General features: G+C 34.2%; 1 protein-coding gene across 3 annotated transcripts in view; it reads left to right on the forward strand.

Annotated features, from left to right (window-relative positions):
- The first annotated feature begins 487 nt into the window (after nt 1-487).
- The window catches only part of LOC106171053 (retinoic acid receptor gamma), a 32,410-nt gene continuing 16,633 nt past the window's right edge, over nt 488-16,264 (forward strand). Inside the window, exons 1-2 of one of the 3 annotated variants that reach the window (XM_013551165.2) lie at nt 488-502; nt 732-891. The gene's annotated coding sequence lies outside the window, so the exon portion shown is untranslated. Of the gene's footprint in view, nt 503-577; nt 892-16,108; nt 16,258-16,264 lie in introns of those variants that run through there. The other 2 variants (XM_013551162.2, XM_013551167.2) reach the window with 2 other exon arrangements.

A 16,264-nucleotide genomic window follows, 5' to 3' on the forward strand; every position in this document is an offset into this window, starting at 1 on the left:
GGCTCATATTTCACATTCCTTTTTAACCACATCCTTAGACTTGATTTTACTGATGACTATTTGTGTCCTTTGGTGCTTTGTGTTTTTTTCTCTCCTCTGGCCAGCTGGTGAGTGCGAGAAGCTATTCATATTAATTGGACCTTCTTTTTCTATTGCTGCTAGCCAAGAGTATTGATCCATAGCATTCAGACCTGCCCATAATGGTAGAAGTTACATAACACATGCTTGCCCAGTATATTCAGTTTCTTGCAACCAGGGTGTACTGCAATTTGCACTTTGATTTAGTTATATTATTCCATTCTTATCCCTCACTGAGATCCTTTTTAGGGCCTGAATATTCATGTCATTCATGGGCAATTGTGTTGGGTCCATTTCATGCAAAGCTGACCTCAGTGAAGCATAATATGGTCCTAAGTCAGGTAAAGGAGCTCTAGGCCGGGAGTTTGATTGACAACACAGGTTTCCTTCTTCTCTACCATTTGGCCAAGCTATTCAGCCATTGGTCAGTCTAGACTGTGTAATTACATAATACGTCTATTTAAATTAAGGCTTGGATAGCATAAACTAGGTTAGTAGGGTTAGGCATATATTGGTACCTTAAAACTAAGTGGGATTTATCATCGGCATGACCAGGTTGCATCATTAGGAAGTTTGGGTTTGATAAATAATTGTTGACATTGTCTACAGATTTAATAGTTTAATGAATTTATTTTCCGTTTGTTGTATTGAAGGAGAGAATAGTTGTGCTCAATCCAAGGTCAACTTATATGGATGTTAAATGAACTCGGCCGGCCGGAGTGGTCAACACAGTGTGCCCATATAGATTTGGTCAGTATTCGACCAATACAAGCTGCCCCGTAACTATGAGAAGGTAGCAGCCAATGAAGATCGGTAAGTTCTCTATGTGCAAAGCAAAGTACATATATATGTTTCAAGATCAGCATTTGACTTAATCATAACAAGTGCACTTATTCTTCCATAAACCTTATAATATATACACGTGCTGGTCAGCCATGCATGTGAGTTAGTTAAGAGATGGTTTGACCTATATAATTTTATATCATTCAGAGATCTGTGTGTAACTATATTAGCTATGTAACTTAAGTCATACCCAGTAAACATACTGCCTCCGATGTAAAACAAAACCAACAGAACCTATACTGTTGTATAATAGTTGGTCTAGATTCCACCTGTGTGTTTTGGATGGACATGCAAGAAATACATTTGCAAGAAATATCAGCTAAGACCTCTGACACATGTGACTTGACCAGAAGGTGTGTTGTTTACTAGTTATATGTGTAAGTCTTACAGGAATGCAGTGGTGTTTGAAGGGGATTTCATATTGGTTTGAATATATGCACCTTACCCAAACCTTCAAGACAACGTAGATAACAGCATAAAGTACCTAATTTACAGTCATATACAGATTCCATGCAGATTGGATTTATAATATATGCAGTTTGTTTGTGTTGCTAATTTTTTGTTTCTATTTAAGTTGATTTTATTCCTTTGGTAAATTATTTTGAAAAATTATTTTTCCTTACCTGATTGCTATGTTGTTTCGATAATTAAAGACTAAAATGTTTAATTTTGTAAGACGTGGGGAGAGCGGGGCAAGATTTGGATTAAACTTAATTCAACAATATTTTGTATTAGTTGTCATTAAAATTTTAGTTTCTTTATATCAGATATTCAATAGTAATGATTTCCTTTTGAAAGTCTGTACACTATTGAGAATTTTAAGACAGTTTGCACCTTAAAGCAGTTTATTCCATTGGCCACATGGACCACTAGGCTTCAGAAAACTGCTAGTAAAAAGATGAAATTTGTAGACTTGTAGTTTATAAAAATTAATATAAATATGAAATCCATGTCAGACAAGTTACTTGAAAAAATCCAATGTTCTTGCAGGTCAGATTCCAAATCTACTATAGTCACTTGGTCAGTTCAGTACCACTGGTGATGGATGTGGCAGGTCACAGTATTATTATGGATTAAATTGATGTTCAAACTGATTTTGCTATTGAGAGAAATATCAGAAGAATCAGTTGGTGAATAGCATAAGAAAATTGCAAGATCAGTTATTCAATGAAAACTAAAACGACTAATGAATCAGGCTAAGCAGAAACCTTGATCAATGAAAAGGAATGTACTCATTGCCCTTTTATAGGTACATGTAATTATAAATGATTCAGAAAAAATATATTTTATTAATTGTGAATTACACTATACTAGATAGATTTAGAAATCCACAGCTGTTTTCTTTTTGTATGAGAGATGCTATGGAAGCTATAGGAAACGAAGTTCAATGTCATTTATCTGTTATTAATAGCTTTTGGAAATTGTTTCATTTAGAAAAACAAACATTTTTGTTACACCACATTTTAGTGGAATTTCTCACAAAATTCAAACAAAATTAATCTTAAGAATTTCCCAAAACATTGTTATATATTTTAAATCCCTATAATTGATATAAAATCCTCACTAATGAGTTTCATTATGTCAGATTTATTTTTAAGATAGTATTGCGAATTTGAAGATAATAAGATGTTTGGAAAAATTTAGTTAAAAAAAAAATAAAATAAAGACCATTCATTCTGTTTACAAGAGTCAAGTACAGGGTTTTTGTTCCTTCTTTGTTCACTTAATTGTTCTATACAACCTATAATACATTTCCCACCAAGTGAATATTGATTATAATCTGTTAACCAGAAGCATGTTGAAATTCAGTTCTTTTGATGATGTGACAAATTCTTGTGTCTTTCATCTCTTCATACAATAATAACCAATACACAAAATTACCAAGCCACAAAACGAGATACATCCTTTTGTCTAAATTGAAGTGAAGTTTTTGCTCAAAACCCCCACATGTCACAGAACTATGATATGAGTTGAAACTTTTGTGAAATTGAAACAATGGTAGTCTGTTTTACTTGGTGAAAACTGATTTAATAATTCCTAATTCTTAAATATTTATTTTAAGAGTATTTTTACTGGGGGTTTTTGAAAGGAAAAAATAGTTTTTTTCATTGATGCCAGGAACATTCATCTTCTGGATTTTCGGCTGCTGTGTAGATACCCTGAACAGGTCCTTACTAAATGCTTTGTTTTATATCCTTACGTTCATTTAATTAAGTTTTTTTACACTTTTTAAAAGATCTTTGTCCAGCATTGCAGTATATTCAACCAGTTTATATATTATTAGTTCTCCCTTTATTTTCATCTACCAAGGATCTAATGGCATTGATCAACATGTTTTTTTTTTTTTATAAAATTGTATGTTTTTTTATCCAACAAGGTTTTTCTTTTGAGTTGATGTATGAAAAAGAGATATATAAATTTGATTCAAAGTAAATGTGAAATAACAAACAATTTATCCTAAATATTAGAGTACAGAAGAAAACTTTGCCATGTGTTTCTTAGTGTGGCTGATTACAATAAATATGGAAATTACCTAGTCATATTCTATTATATCTGATGTATTAGCCTAAGTGTGTATTTTAATCAGGTAGTAATGATAAGAAATATGTATGGGCCTAGTATATGTTTCAGAGTAGAGCTCATAGCTTGTAACACAAGCTGGTTGTATTGTATCACTCTCATCTTTATCTTAAATACATTTTGAAATTTAGCTCCATGAGGTCATTCAGAATGAGAAGAGCCAAGTGCTAGCAGGTCCATGGCCTAAATATGGCGGACCTATATGAAAGGAAGACTGCTTAATTCTGTAATGGTCTCTCCGCCTCTCACACGCCTCCCCACATATCGTCCATCGACTGGTCAAATTGAGCCGAGATTTAATTACTGTGCCCCTGCAGGGACGATGCATGGGGAGGCATGAAAGAGGCAGAGTGACCATTACAGGATTAAGCGGTCTTCCTTTCATGTAGGTCTGCCATATTTAGGCCGTGGACCAGCTAGTACTCGTCTCTTCTCATTCTGAATGGCCTCTATTTCTAAAAAGATACTAATGCATGACAAATCATGAAAGAGAATTTTAAGAAATCCTGTATTCTCTCCCTAAGCCTTTATTAATCTGAGAAATGAATTTAAGGGAACTTGTACTCACAATTTAAAATCATAAGTAGAAAAGGCATCCATATTTTATTACTAAAAACAGTTTACAATATTTGATGCATAAGATTTAGGCCTAATTGTGCTGTTTCAATTGCAGTCGAAAGCACTGGTCTGCCATCCTGTCCTTCGGGTCATCACCACCTCACAGACCCAAGCTCCCTCACACAGAAGCAACACACAATTTTCCCATCATCTTGTTATATTTTATATTTTATATATAGGTACACAATGTAGGTTCTTCCTGCAAAGAAAAAAAGAAAAATAACATTTTCATTGGGTAAGTGGTATTTTTCAACGAATAACCAACCTTTGATTTGCCTTTCCCGATTCTCACCATAACTCTGGTGTAATCTAGGAAAATAATAAGTCCTTAGCCCACCCTATAGATTTTTTTTCAAATTCTGTAATCCTTTGGGGTTAGTTCTCACTGACTTCTGAATTCCGCGTGATTTAAAACTGTTAAGTTGGTTGATGGGTACGTAGCCACAAGGTTTGTCAAAAGAGGGGAAATTTTATTGTTTTTGGCAATATCAATTCATACTTAATTAACTTTTAAATTATGAGTCTTATGTTTTCAGATTAATGCAATGATAAGTGGTTTGCGTATTTAATGGTGTTTGAAATCCTATACTTTTCCTCATAAATGGTTATCAAAAATTTCCATGTAAGTATACATTTCACAGCAAAAATCAGAAATAAAAAACATACAAGAAGAAATAATTTTTGAGTCTGGTTGTCATGTTCTTGTGGTGCCCATTACATAATATACAGTTTGAGGGCTAGACAGTTGGTGTTAGTCTCAAGGCTCCATTACCCCTGCCAAATGTACTGTAAGTCTTTGACTTCATGAAGGCTTAGCTAAGGCATGTATGATATTGTGAAATACTTTGAGAAATAGATTTTGGTAACATTTTAAGGCATTAAATTTCAATGTCACACACCTTTCACACAAAATATTACATATTTCTGGATCATTTTTTTATATTTTATCGGGATGAAAAATATTTATGACTGTCTCTTGTTGTGGTGAGCTTTTGTTTGTGTTCTGGATTTTGGGTCATTGAAGTACATTATAAAGTTTGAATGCTTTAAACATAGCATATTTCAGTGATATGATGCTAATATATAATCAATAACAAAGTTAACTTTTTTTCACTAAAAATTTGCCTCTTATGACATAACTTCGAAGTTGGTTGAATATCCTTAAGTATTCTCTGAAAAAAAAAATTGAATAAGTTGAGTATCAGATTTCAGGATAAGCAATCTTCTTACCCTTTTTTTGGGGGGGGGGGTGAGAAGTCTGGCAGTTTTGTTGAAAGATGCTAACAGTCTTTTTGCTGTTAAAAATTTGGCAGCTGAGAAATTGATGTAAGTTACTAGTTATTTACTTTTTGAAGAATTTTGCACCATTGACAGGCATTTGGGAACCTTGCAATAATGTACTTAGCCTGCTGAATGATTATTATAACAAATTATTACACGACATCAAGGATCACTTTCAAAAACCTTTATTATTATCAGTGTCATAATAATGAAGGAGAGTAAAACCATGTAACTATTATGAGTACACTCAACAGAGAATGATATCACTCCTGTAAAAGATGAAAAATGACATCAGAGACATACTTATCTTCATTGCAAATGGAGTGGGAATGGGCTCAGATTTAACAAATTAACATGCCCCTTCTTATTTTCAACATATTTTTATAATTACCAGCTTTACTGTGTTCTACTCAATGCCAGGACGAGGCGTCTTAATCTGTTAAACTGAATGCATTCAGTGAGAGTTCCCTTGAAGTTGGATCAATCTACATCAACTGATAGTTTCAAAAGGAATTAGTCCAATGAGATGAATGAGTGCAGGTACTGCAGTTAATTCTCAGTAAGTTTGAACAAAATTGATTTTTATTTCGAAGCAATTTTTTTATTAGTAATAACCCCAAAAAAATGTTTCATAAATTTTTTAAAGGCCTAAAGTTCATGTAATGGAATCTGTAATATCTGTCTTAAACCTAAAGTAATTAATAAGGTGAGACGTCTTCTAGTTGTGCTAGCATCGCATGGCAGTCTGACAACTAGGGATTGGTGTTATTATAGGAAGTTATATATATATGCCCTGTTTTGATGTACATATAATTATCAGCAATTAAAAGAATCTATAATTTTAGAATCCTAATGATTCATTTACATGAAGGAGCGCTTGACTCTGTATTCATTATAGGAATAAATTGATGTAATTTGGTTATTCTAGAATTGCAAATTTTTCTTAAAAGACAATTAAGGTCAATTAACTTTATAATTAGACTTTTTTTAGATATAAAGCTCTTAAAAGAGACCTTGGGATGGGGGAGATAATTTAATTATATTAGGTGTTTACACATGAAATAAAAAAAATTAAGGATACTATAAGCATTTCCAAAAAGCTTCTTATTTACTGCTTTATATACATTCTTTTGTAAAACAGATAAATCGTTAGCGTTCAGTGACTGAATTCAGTGACTAAATTAATTAACATTTACACACATGTCATCATACAGGTGACGTCATAAATGTGATTTTGAGGTAAAAATGAAAAAAAAATGGGATTGAGGTCCATAGACATGTGGTCAACTATGCCAATTTTTGTGATAAAATCTTTAGGGATGAAGTTACGCCCCATACCGATTGCTGTCTCACCTCAAAATACAAAGGTGTGAAATTGATAATAAAAGCTTTGAGTTGCCTATGCTTATGCATGACAACAAGAAATATAAACGGTTTATTAAAACGCAGATATTTTATATTTTCAAGAAGATTTATTATTGAATAATTAGATGCAGGAAAAATCTCATTTTCAGTATCTGGATGATAATAAACTTTACAGTATCCTTAAGTGTATATGCACATACATACCTTACTACTTACATATAATATCTAAAGTAATTATGGTAGAAAATATTTAAGTTATTAAGATATATTACTATCTTGTCCATTGATGTATTCCATATTAAAACCTCAAAAAAATTATCAATAAACATAAATGTAGACTAAAGGTGGTTGAATGGGGGGGGGGGGGGAGGGTTGGCATATTAAGCTATGAGCATCAATTCGAAAGATTATAATATTATATACATTATATGTGCCAGACAATGATCTGTATGTGAAAGTTTAAACATGATATGCAACAAATGAATAAATGAGGCCTATTTCATTTGATAAGTGTAGTCAAGATTGCTTTATGAACAGGAATTGAGCTTCTTATTCAGAGAAACCTTTTAAAAATTCTTGCATCTCTCTGTGCATCCAAGCCATTAACATGAGTAGAAAAAGGGCAGGTATAACCTCCATGCATTGAATAATGCCCCAACATATTGCCTGCTGTGACAGATAAACTTCTTATTAACTAGGCCTCAACATACAATTTAATCTAAGATATATCCTGTGATAAAATATCTGACCACTACTAAACTTGGAATCTTGATTTGATGGAGTATAATTTTCATATACATAATGATGATGAAGGTGCATGTTCATTGTCTTATGATTTACCAAGAGTAACATTAGGGACTGTTCACAATGGATTTTTTCAACCTAGCTAATGTGTTCTAACTCCACAGGGCCTCTTGCTGAATGCAATCAGATTAGTAGACTAACACGCCTTCTCCTGGCGTTGAGGAGAACATCCAAAGTTTGTGATTATAGATGAAAATTGAAAACAAGAGGGGGCGTGTCATTCCAAAAATCTGATTGCATACAGCAAGAGTCCATGTTGAGTTTGTGCACATCAGCTAGGTCATTAAAATTCATGGCCTACGGTCCCTTAGATACAAATGAAGATGGTCTCTGATATCCTTATTGCTATGTTAGGTTATTGCACCACCAGAGAAACCTCTCTTAAAAAATCCTAATACTCACTGAGGATATATCTGTAACAATTTGTTTGGTTTCCTTTTTAAAGACACCTGTATATACTGAGTAGACCTTGCATGGATAAGTCAGTCTCTGTATTGGAAGACCATTTGAGCATAATTACGTATAATACAACTTTTCAAATTCTTGAGCCAACATCACTTGACAAGTGATGTTGGCTCAAGAATTTGAATGAACTTTATCTTTTCTTTTTCCTAATGTGAAAGTTTGAATTCATATGAATGACATTTTCATGCAGTTTTTGTAATGTTTATTTAATATTTTACAAAATCACATATCAGTTAAATCTCCTTTCTCTCTCTGTCTCTCAGAATATAACAATGGTTTAGCAAAGAAAAGAAAAGAAAAGCATTTCTGACAAATCTTTGATATTCATGGAACTACAGTTCATCATTTGTAGAACCTGAGCATGTGAGTGAGTGTGTGTGTGTGTGTGTGTGTGTGTGGGGGGGGGGGGGGGGGGGGGGGGGTCAAGTTGGAGTCCTTCCCCTTCTTTTAGCAATGCACAATAATTTACAGTGTGAATGCACAACATCTGTCAATTTTTTTTTTTTTTGGAAAAAATGTGCTTAACTTTCTTGCCTGAGGATCAATAAAAAGACTGTCATTTTATAATGTAAGTAAACATTGCATGCGGTACATAACCATGATTTACTGATAGTTCTCTATACAAGCTCCTGTGAAAGTTACCATTAATGTTGACTGCCCTCATCTGCCCGTCTTATCTGTAATGAAAAGACTATAATTTCTTTGTATGTTAAAGATATGCAAAACATGCTGAGGTTCACACGGGTTACAAATGGTGGGTGTAAAGCTGTGCTCACATCAGAACTAATATAGTAAAAAGTCTTTCTGATGTCAGTAAACAACTAGAACTTATAGTCAAAAGTCTTCCTGATGTCTGTAGACTGCAAGAACTTAGTCAAAAGTCTTCCTATAATGTCAATAGATGGGTAGAACTTGGTCAAAAGTCTTCCTAATATCAGTAGACAGCTTAATTTTATCAAAAGTCTTCCTAATGTCAATAGAAAGCTTTTAATTATTATAGTAAAAAGTCTCTCTAATGTCATTGGACAGCTATAACTTGGTCTTCTTAATGCCAGTATAGACACTTACAGCTTAGTAGACAGCTAGAGCTTAGTCAAGAGTCTTTTTTAATTACAGCTAGAACTAAGTCAGAAGTCTTTCTGATATGACAAAAAAAAACCTATTTTGTGCATTGTCACCATAAATTCTATTAAAGGGAATCTGTGTTACATATCATTCTCTAACTTACAAGAATGATTCTTATGAGTAAAATACAGCATTTATTGGAAGATCAGTTTGATTTGGTTATTTTTCTTCCATTAATCCATTTTTTTGTGAAGTTTTTATTTTTCACATATTAGCATTTTCAGTGCATGACTTAAAAATCCCTATGCTAGTTACATTTTCTGAATGGCCATTTAAACTATGGTACATAATTAAATATTAGTGATTGCATTGGTAATCATTATGTAATGTTACATCAAAACCAACAAAAAAGTATATTGTGCACTAGCACCCTTATTTTCTGCTTGTTGTCTGTACATTTGACAGCTTTGCTGCCTTGTTTTTCTGAATTTATATGAGTAGGACATTTTTTTTGCATTTTCCTTTATTATAAAACTTACTTTCAAATTAACATATAGACTTTTTTGGTTATGAGGAATGAAAAGTCAGTGGGCAAACACATTGGGCATGTAGTCAACGAAGTAGTAGCCTGAAGGAAGACGTATAGCAAATCATTTATGGTAATTAAAATGAAGTGACAGCAATGGCCTCCACCATATTGGATTTTCTGTGTCATTTATTGGAAAATTCCAATGATTTTACTCCACTGGCAATTCAAGGTATCAATCGATCTTCTGCCAGTGGCACTGTCTTCTTAGTGAATGGTTCCCTTTGAGCGCCATGTAAATGGAACGTAAGTTGTTTTCTTTGGCCGTTGTAACATGAATAATCCCTCCTTAAGCAGTATTACCAGGAATGATATGACATAATTGATAATCAATTGTCAACTCAACCTAGTTGGTGACCCATTCTAAGAACACTGACCCTGTTTTTGTCTTTTTATCCAAGCAGACTACGCCTTTGTGACATCTGCTATGAAGATGCTATGTCAATGAATATTGAAGTTCAAAAATGTTGCATAATTTCAAGGTGGCACACTGTGCTCTTGACTGGCTGCTCTACTAATAATAATACAATACATAACCAATTGAACTCAGCAGTTCATTGTATTCAAGTCCTAAATAAATAAAATATGTATGTTTTCTATTTGGGATCTAAAAGAAAAGAAAAAAGGTGGTGCTCCAGGCCTTATAATTTTCAAATACACATGAAAGAAGTTCTTAAAAGTCAAGGTAATGACATTACACAGCTATCTGCAGACAATAAAAGAATTACCACTATAAAAAAGTTGGGTACATTTACATGAAGTCTTACCTTGTGGATCCAGGTTAAAATTAACAGCATGTTGTTAAGTTTTTTTTAGCTCTAGATTTTAAGTGTACATAGTGATTGGCAGCTGATGAATAACAATCACTGATGTCCCATTTATTTATTTATTTACTAATCATAAAAATGAACAAAAATTTTATAGGAAAATATTTATTCTTAACTATCGATAAATGTAATGTTAAAACTAGTTTTTGAACAAAGAAAAAATTAAGGTGATGAGTGTGATGATTTCAGTTTGAAAGACTTGCATTGTTATTGAAGAAACATGAATATTACACTTGAAAAAAGTTTATAAGGTACAGAATATAAAAAAGATAACATAATGATGGTTATATAATTCTTTTATGTCAGTATGAGTTTCTTGCTTGAAGGCTGACATCACTCTTACTCTATGACCACAGCTGCAGGCTTTTTCCTTCTTGCGCATTTTATATTCACTTTCTCTGCATGATCTCCTGTATTTTAGTGCATGTCTCTTTCTGCCTGTTATGTAACACTCGCCTCACTGCCAGCAAGGACTCACTGGGAAAGCCATCATAAAGTTTTACCTTTGTCGTTTAACAATCTTTTTGAAGGACAGTTATGCAATTTGTCACTGAGTACATTAATGGTCTTCAGAGCATCCTTCTCCTCATGGCTTTGAAATTATTGACTTTCAAGTAAAGATGGAATAGATAGTGATGGGATTGTAGAGTTATATGATGGGAGTTCTGTGGTATTTTTAAGGCAGGCAATTTCTACAAAGTAGTGTCAGTCACAATAAAGATTCAGAAATATTAAGAAGAAAATGCAAAAAAAAAAAAAAAAAAAAAAAAAAGGATTGATATAAGATTGATACAATTAATTTTAAATGGATAAAGAAAAATATTTGTCAATGTTTAAATTTGCACCTTAACATATGATGGTTATACTGCATTACGAAAATGGAAGTTTTAGCAGAAGTGGAGACTGGTGGATTTAGCATATATTCTCCAATTTGCCAGTATTTCCACATATTTTTGAAATATTTACATCAGTGAATATATGAAAAAAGAAGATAACATTCTCATACATCTCTGGATATTCAAGAAGGATTTTACATTTTATGAAACAATGGCTGATACTGTACTGTACTAGTACTTGGTATTAATTGCCTGTCTTACATAAAGGTAGAAAACTAAATTTTGTCATTAACATTGCATTTATATATATATATATATATATATATATATATATATATATATGTACTTGTTCATATTTTTCAGGCTGAATTACACATAATTTTGGTTAAGAGAAAAGTATAATGAAATATAGTTTAGAATGTGCAGGTCCTCCCCAAAAAAAAGTAATAGCAGCTTAACACTTATTTGTTTAACATTACTTTTTGACTGAATAAAATCTTTCCAATTCTCTCCATTGACCAAAAGATTTTTGGATATCCTAGGTTTACTATAACTCATAGCAATGCAGGGAAGATAATAGACAAGACATTATGCACTTATCATGGGAATTAGCATGTCCATACTAAGATTAAATCTCAGCTAAGTAAATTGACTCCCTCCAGTTAGAACAAGGGATATTATATATGAATATGTCATAAGTTTGAAAGATTGGCCATGTTTTTTCAGCAAGAAGCACTTGTACATGTTGCTCCTGGGGCTCTTATATGACTTTTTCCGTAGAGAAAATAAGGGAATGATGTCTTTAGAAAGGCTTTAAAAAGTAATTTGGAATATTTGCTGGCACCTTTGGTCATCATATAGAAATCACTTCTTGGTCTCAGCTGCAAAACTGTTTTGATAATGAAGCAAAGGGAAAGCCAAGGGATCCATTATTATGCAAATAGAGAGATGAACTAACTGTCAAGTATTATGTAAGCACTTGTATTATGCAACCCCTTGGTCAGTACATCACTGTTCCTTCTATTCAAACTGACAGCTCTATCACTGGGTGACCATTAGCTTGGCTGTTTGAAGTAAGGAAATGAGAATATATCTTGGCCAGCACAGGTTTGGCAGATGGATTTTATTGACCAATAGATAGATATCTAGATGGAAATATATGTAAAATGTATGTGTTTTTCCACACGATACCAAGGTGCAAAGGAATTTATTGTTAGTCATGACAAGAAGATGAAATAAACATGATGCTGCATGTATACCAGTAGCGAGGGTGATTTACGAAAATAAAAGTCAGAGAAGGTTGGGATGGTGAGACAGGATAACTTACACAATAAATTCTACCATGGCCCATCTCTCAGATGCCCCTTTGCATTCGAAAACAACATGCACCATGTCTATTTCCTATATGTTATTAAGCCCTATAGCAGCGGAATTGACAAAGCCCATGCCGCATACGTCTTTTACTACAGAGCCCGAAAATGACATGGCTGTCTGTTTCGCCACTTACTTAACTCCATAGATGCAAGATTGACACAACCCATGTCACGTTGTCTCTTACTGTGGATTTTTGAGCTTCAAATAGCTATGTTATAAAACTCGAAATTCACATGGTCATGCCTTGTTTGTCATTCACTGAGACCCATAAATGCGAAATTGACCAGGCCCGCGCTGCATTTGTCTTATACACACATTTGTCTTATAAAACACGAAATTGACGTAGCCATGGTTAATTCGTAACTTGCTGGCTCCCATAAATACAAGATTTGCCAAGTTTCATTTGTCTTTTACTGTGGAATTTATGCTTTTAAATGACAATGTTATAAAACACTAAATAGACATGGCTTGTGTGATTATCGCAGTTGTGTCAGTTTCGCATCTATGGAGTTTAGAAAGTGGCAAAACAGACACAGCCATGTCATCTTCCTGGCTCTAAGCTCTATAGTAAAAGACAAATGCGACATGGGCCTTGTCAATTCTGCTGCCATAGGGCTTTATAACATACGAAATAGACACGGTGGATGTCGTTTTCTAATGTTAAGGGGCGTCTGAAATAATGATACAGAATAATCAAAGCATTCTAACACATTGTTGCTGTAAATACCATTGACCCACTTATCTGAAATTAAAGACTTTAGGAAGACTTTGAACTGCACCCTAGGTTTGTGTTAGTGTAATGTATAATTGTATTTTGATATGAAGTTGCCCATGAATAGTTTAAAAAGTTTATTTGAAAAATGGAAATCCTTAAAAGATGTAATTGAGTTAATTTATACATGTTATACTGATAGATAGAATTATGAAAAATTCCTCTAGGATCCTATAGCTTCACACCTTGGTCACAGTGGCCCATCACAGTGAGTTGTAATTTTTTGCAGAGGTCGGGAGAGAGAGAGAGAGAGAGAGAGAGAGAGAGAGGGGAGGGGGGGGGACTGCACATTCAGGCCTTCCCAACTACCAGACTCGGCACCTACGGGTCCAGAATAAACCGGTATATCTGACCACACTACCCGTTTTCAAGGTGTGTGTCAGATCGCATAAAAGAGTATCATACCCTATCACAAATTCTGTAAGCCTACCTGTCATCCGGGTATCGCGCCTCGTTTTCGTCAAGTAGGAGTCGCATGAATACAACAGACGACTCCCTCAATCAGGGGGTGGAAACGCGCTACTTATATGATTAAGACGAGCCTAGCCGTCAGTACCGGTTATTGTTTTGTGACCTTGAGGAGCAATTAGGTTTGGTCGTTGCGGCACGCATCAACAGTAGATAACTACCACACCTGGGTCTTTTGTTTTTGACAACTGTTCACTCGTCATCGAGGCGCTTGTTCAAGACTACAGGCTGATATCTACTAGTACTACCAGTGGCTTCATTAGTAACGTTCCCACAATACTTAAGTTTTCTGTCCGTGCGTACAAACCCTGAAAAAGGACAGCCTCGCTGACGAGAACAATGGACGTTTCTCACCCCTCTCTAGGATTACCCCTGCCCTCAATCTCGTCCATCCCGGTAGTCACGAAAATATTTAACCCCCGACAGAATATGCTTCTGCTATCAAAATTAGGTCTACTTTTCTAAATTAATATATAAGTTTGCAAGTTCTTATTTACAAAACATCATTGGCTATGTCCGAACCTAAATTTTATGTTAAAAATTGCGGTACTGTCAGATTTTAGCATAAACAGAGAAAATTGCAGCAGCGCATGAATCTAGATGAGATGCACTACTTTCCAACCCCGCTTAGGATCATTGCTATCACTCAGTGTGGTGGCTGATACTCTGTAATGCGATCTGACACACACCTTGAAAACGGGTAGTGTGGTCTGATAAACCGGTTTATACTGGACCCGTAGGTGCCGAGTCTGGTAGTTGGGAAGGCCTGACATTTGCCATGTAAAACTTAAATATATCAGAAAAATTGACGTTTAGTAATCCAAAAATTTGCTATTCCCATTTGGGAGACTTATGTTCAACTCTAGTTTATAAATATGTCTAATTGGATTATTATTAATCCAAAAGTGAATATTACCTGTATATAAATGATGATATAATCCACCTTGCTATTTTACTGGATAATTATCTAATGTGAGAAATATGAATAATTCTAGCTGTTACTGGAACTTTTAGCAGCTGGCCAACCTTCCAGTAATGTATGTCTCATTCTTAATTATTCTACTGGATGACTAACAACAGTCATTTATTATTATCTAGTGTTATGAAGCAGTATAGATTACACACACACACACACACACACACACACACACACACACACACACATCACTACCACTAGTTTCTTATATGACTTATGGTCCACATGCCAAAGGATAAACCAAACAGTCATGCAATCAGCCAAAAAAGCTTTATTACTGCATATATTCTGTTTAATATATGCACAACTGTTTTATATCACTTCTTAATTACTGTTGATGTCTTTCCATATTGAAAGGTACTAGTAGTATAAGGACTCATTTCTGTTGGTCTCTGTAGATTGATCCAACTCGACGGGGCCTCTTGCTGAATACGAACAGTTAAACAGATTAAAGATCCTATTGTTTCCAGCATGACCACCAGCTTTCCTGTATTCTACTCAATGCTACAAGGAGGCGTGTCATTCAGTTAAACTGATTGCACTCAGCCAGAATTCCCAAAGAGTTGAGTTGATTTATGAAGACTGATGGTGTCTATGGAAATGACCACTAAAACGGTGAAAATAATGGGGCAGATCAAAATTATACAAATATTACTCAAAAGTTCACTTTTTTTGTGCAATTTTCACTCTCCTAATGCTTCTTGGGGATAAATTTTTTCAGAAAGATCTAATTTCCTTAGTTAAACTATTTACATTTTTGCATTCATTTTCTTCATAGATGTAGTGACACCATTTCATGGACAAATGAAATGTTTTTTCCAAGATCTTTTGCATTAGCTGTGGAAATAGCAAACTGGAAAAATAGCTTTTAAATGTAAACAGATTAATTTTTATTTGTTCATAGACCATTCTGATTTCTTCCTTTTTATTTCATCTTTTCAAATCCGTCTTCTTTTGCACTGAGTGAATAATTGAGAAGGAGCACCTTTGTAAACCAAGCACACTTTAAAGAGTTTGTTGAATAGGAACACAAATACAATCCAGCTACTTATACATATATACACCTTGGTCCGGTTCTGAATGACCTTTCAGCTATACCAGCTTGACCTTTAAGTCCAAACACCAATCAGAATAGAGTGGATGATGTTACGTAATTAGTCAGACTGAATAACCAGATCAAGTGAGTAAACATACAGGGCTGAGTCCAAACCATTATGGCGGACTGCATGCTTCAGAAGGAAAAACATATCATCTGTGGTGGAACTTAGGAAACAATTAACTTTGAAGTGGACCCACCTCAGTTACATGAACATTGTCAGGTAGATT

The sequence above is a fragment of the Lingula anatina genome, chromosome 2 (assembly GCF_051362555.1).
Source record: "Lingula anatina isolate TDL-2025a chromosome 2, LinAna3.0, whole genome shotgun sequence".
Lineage (NCBI taxonomy): Eukaryota > Metazoa > Brachiopoda > Lingulata > Lingulida > Lingulidae > Lingula > Lingula anatina.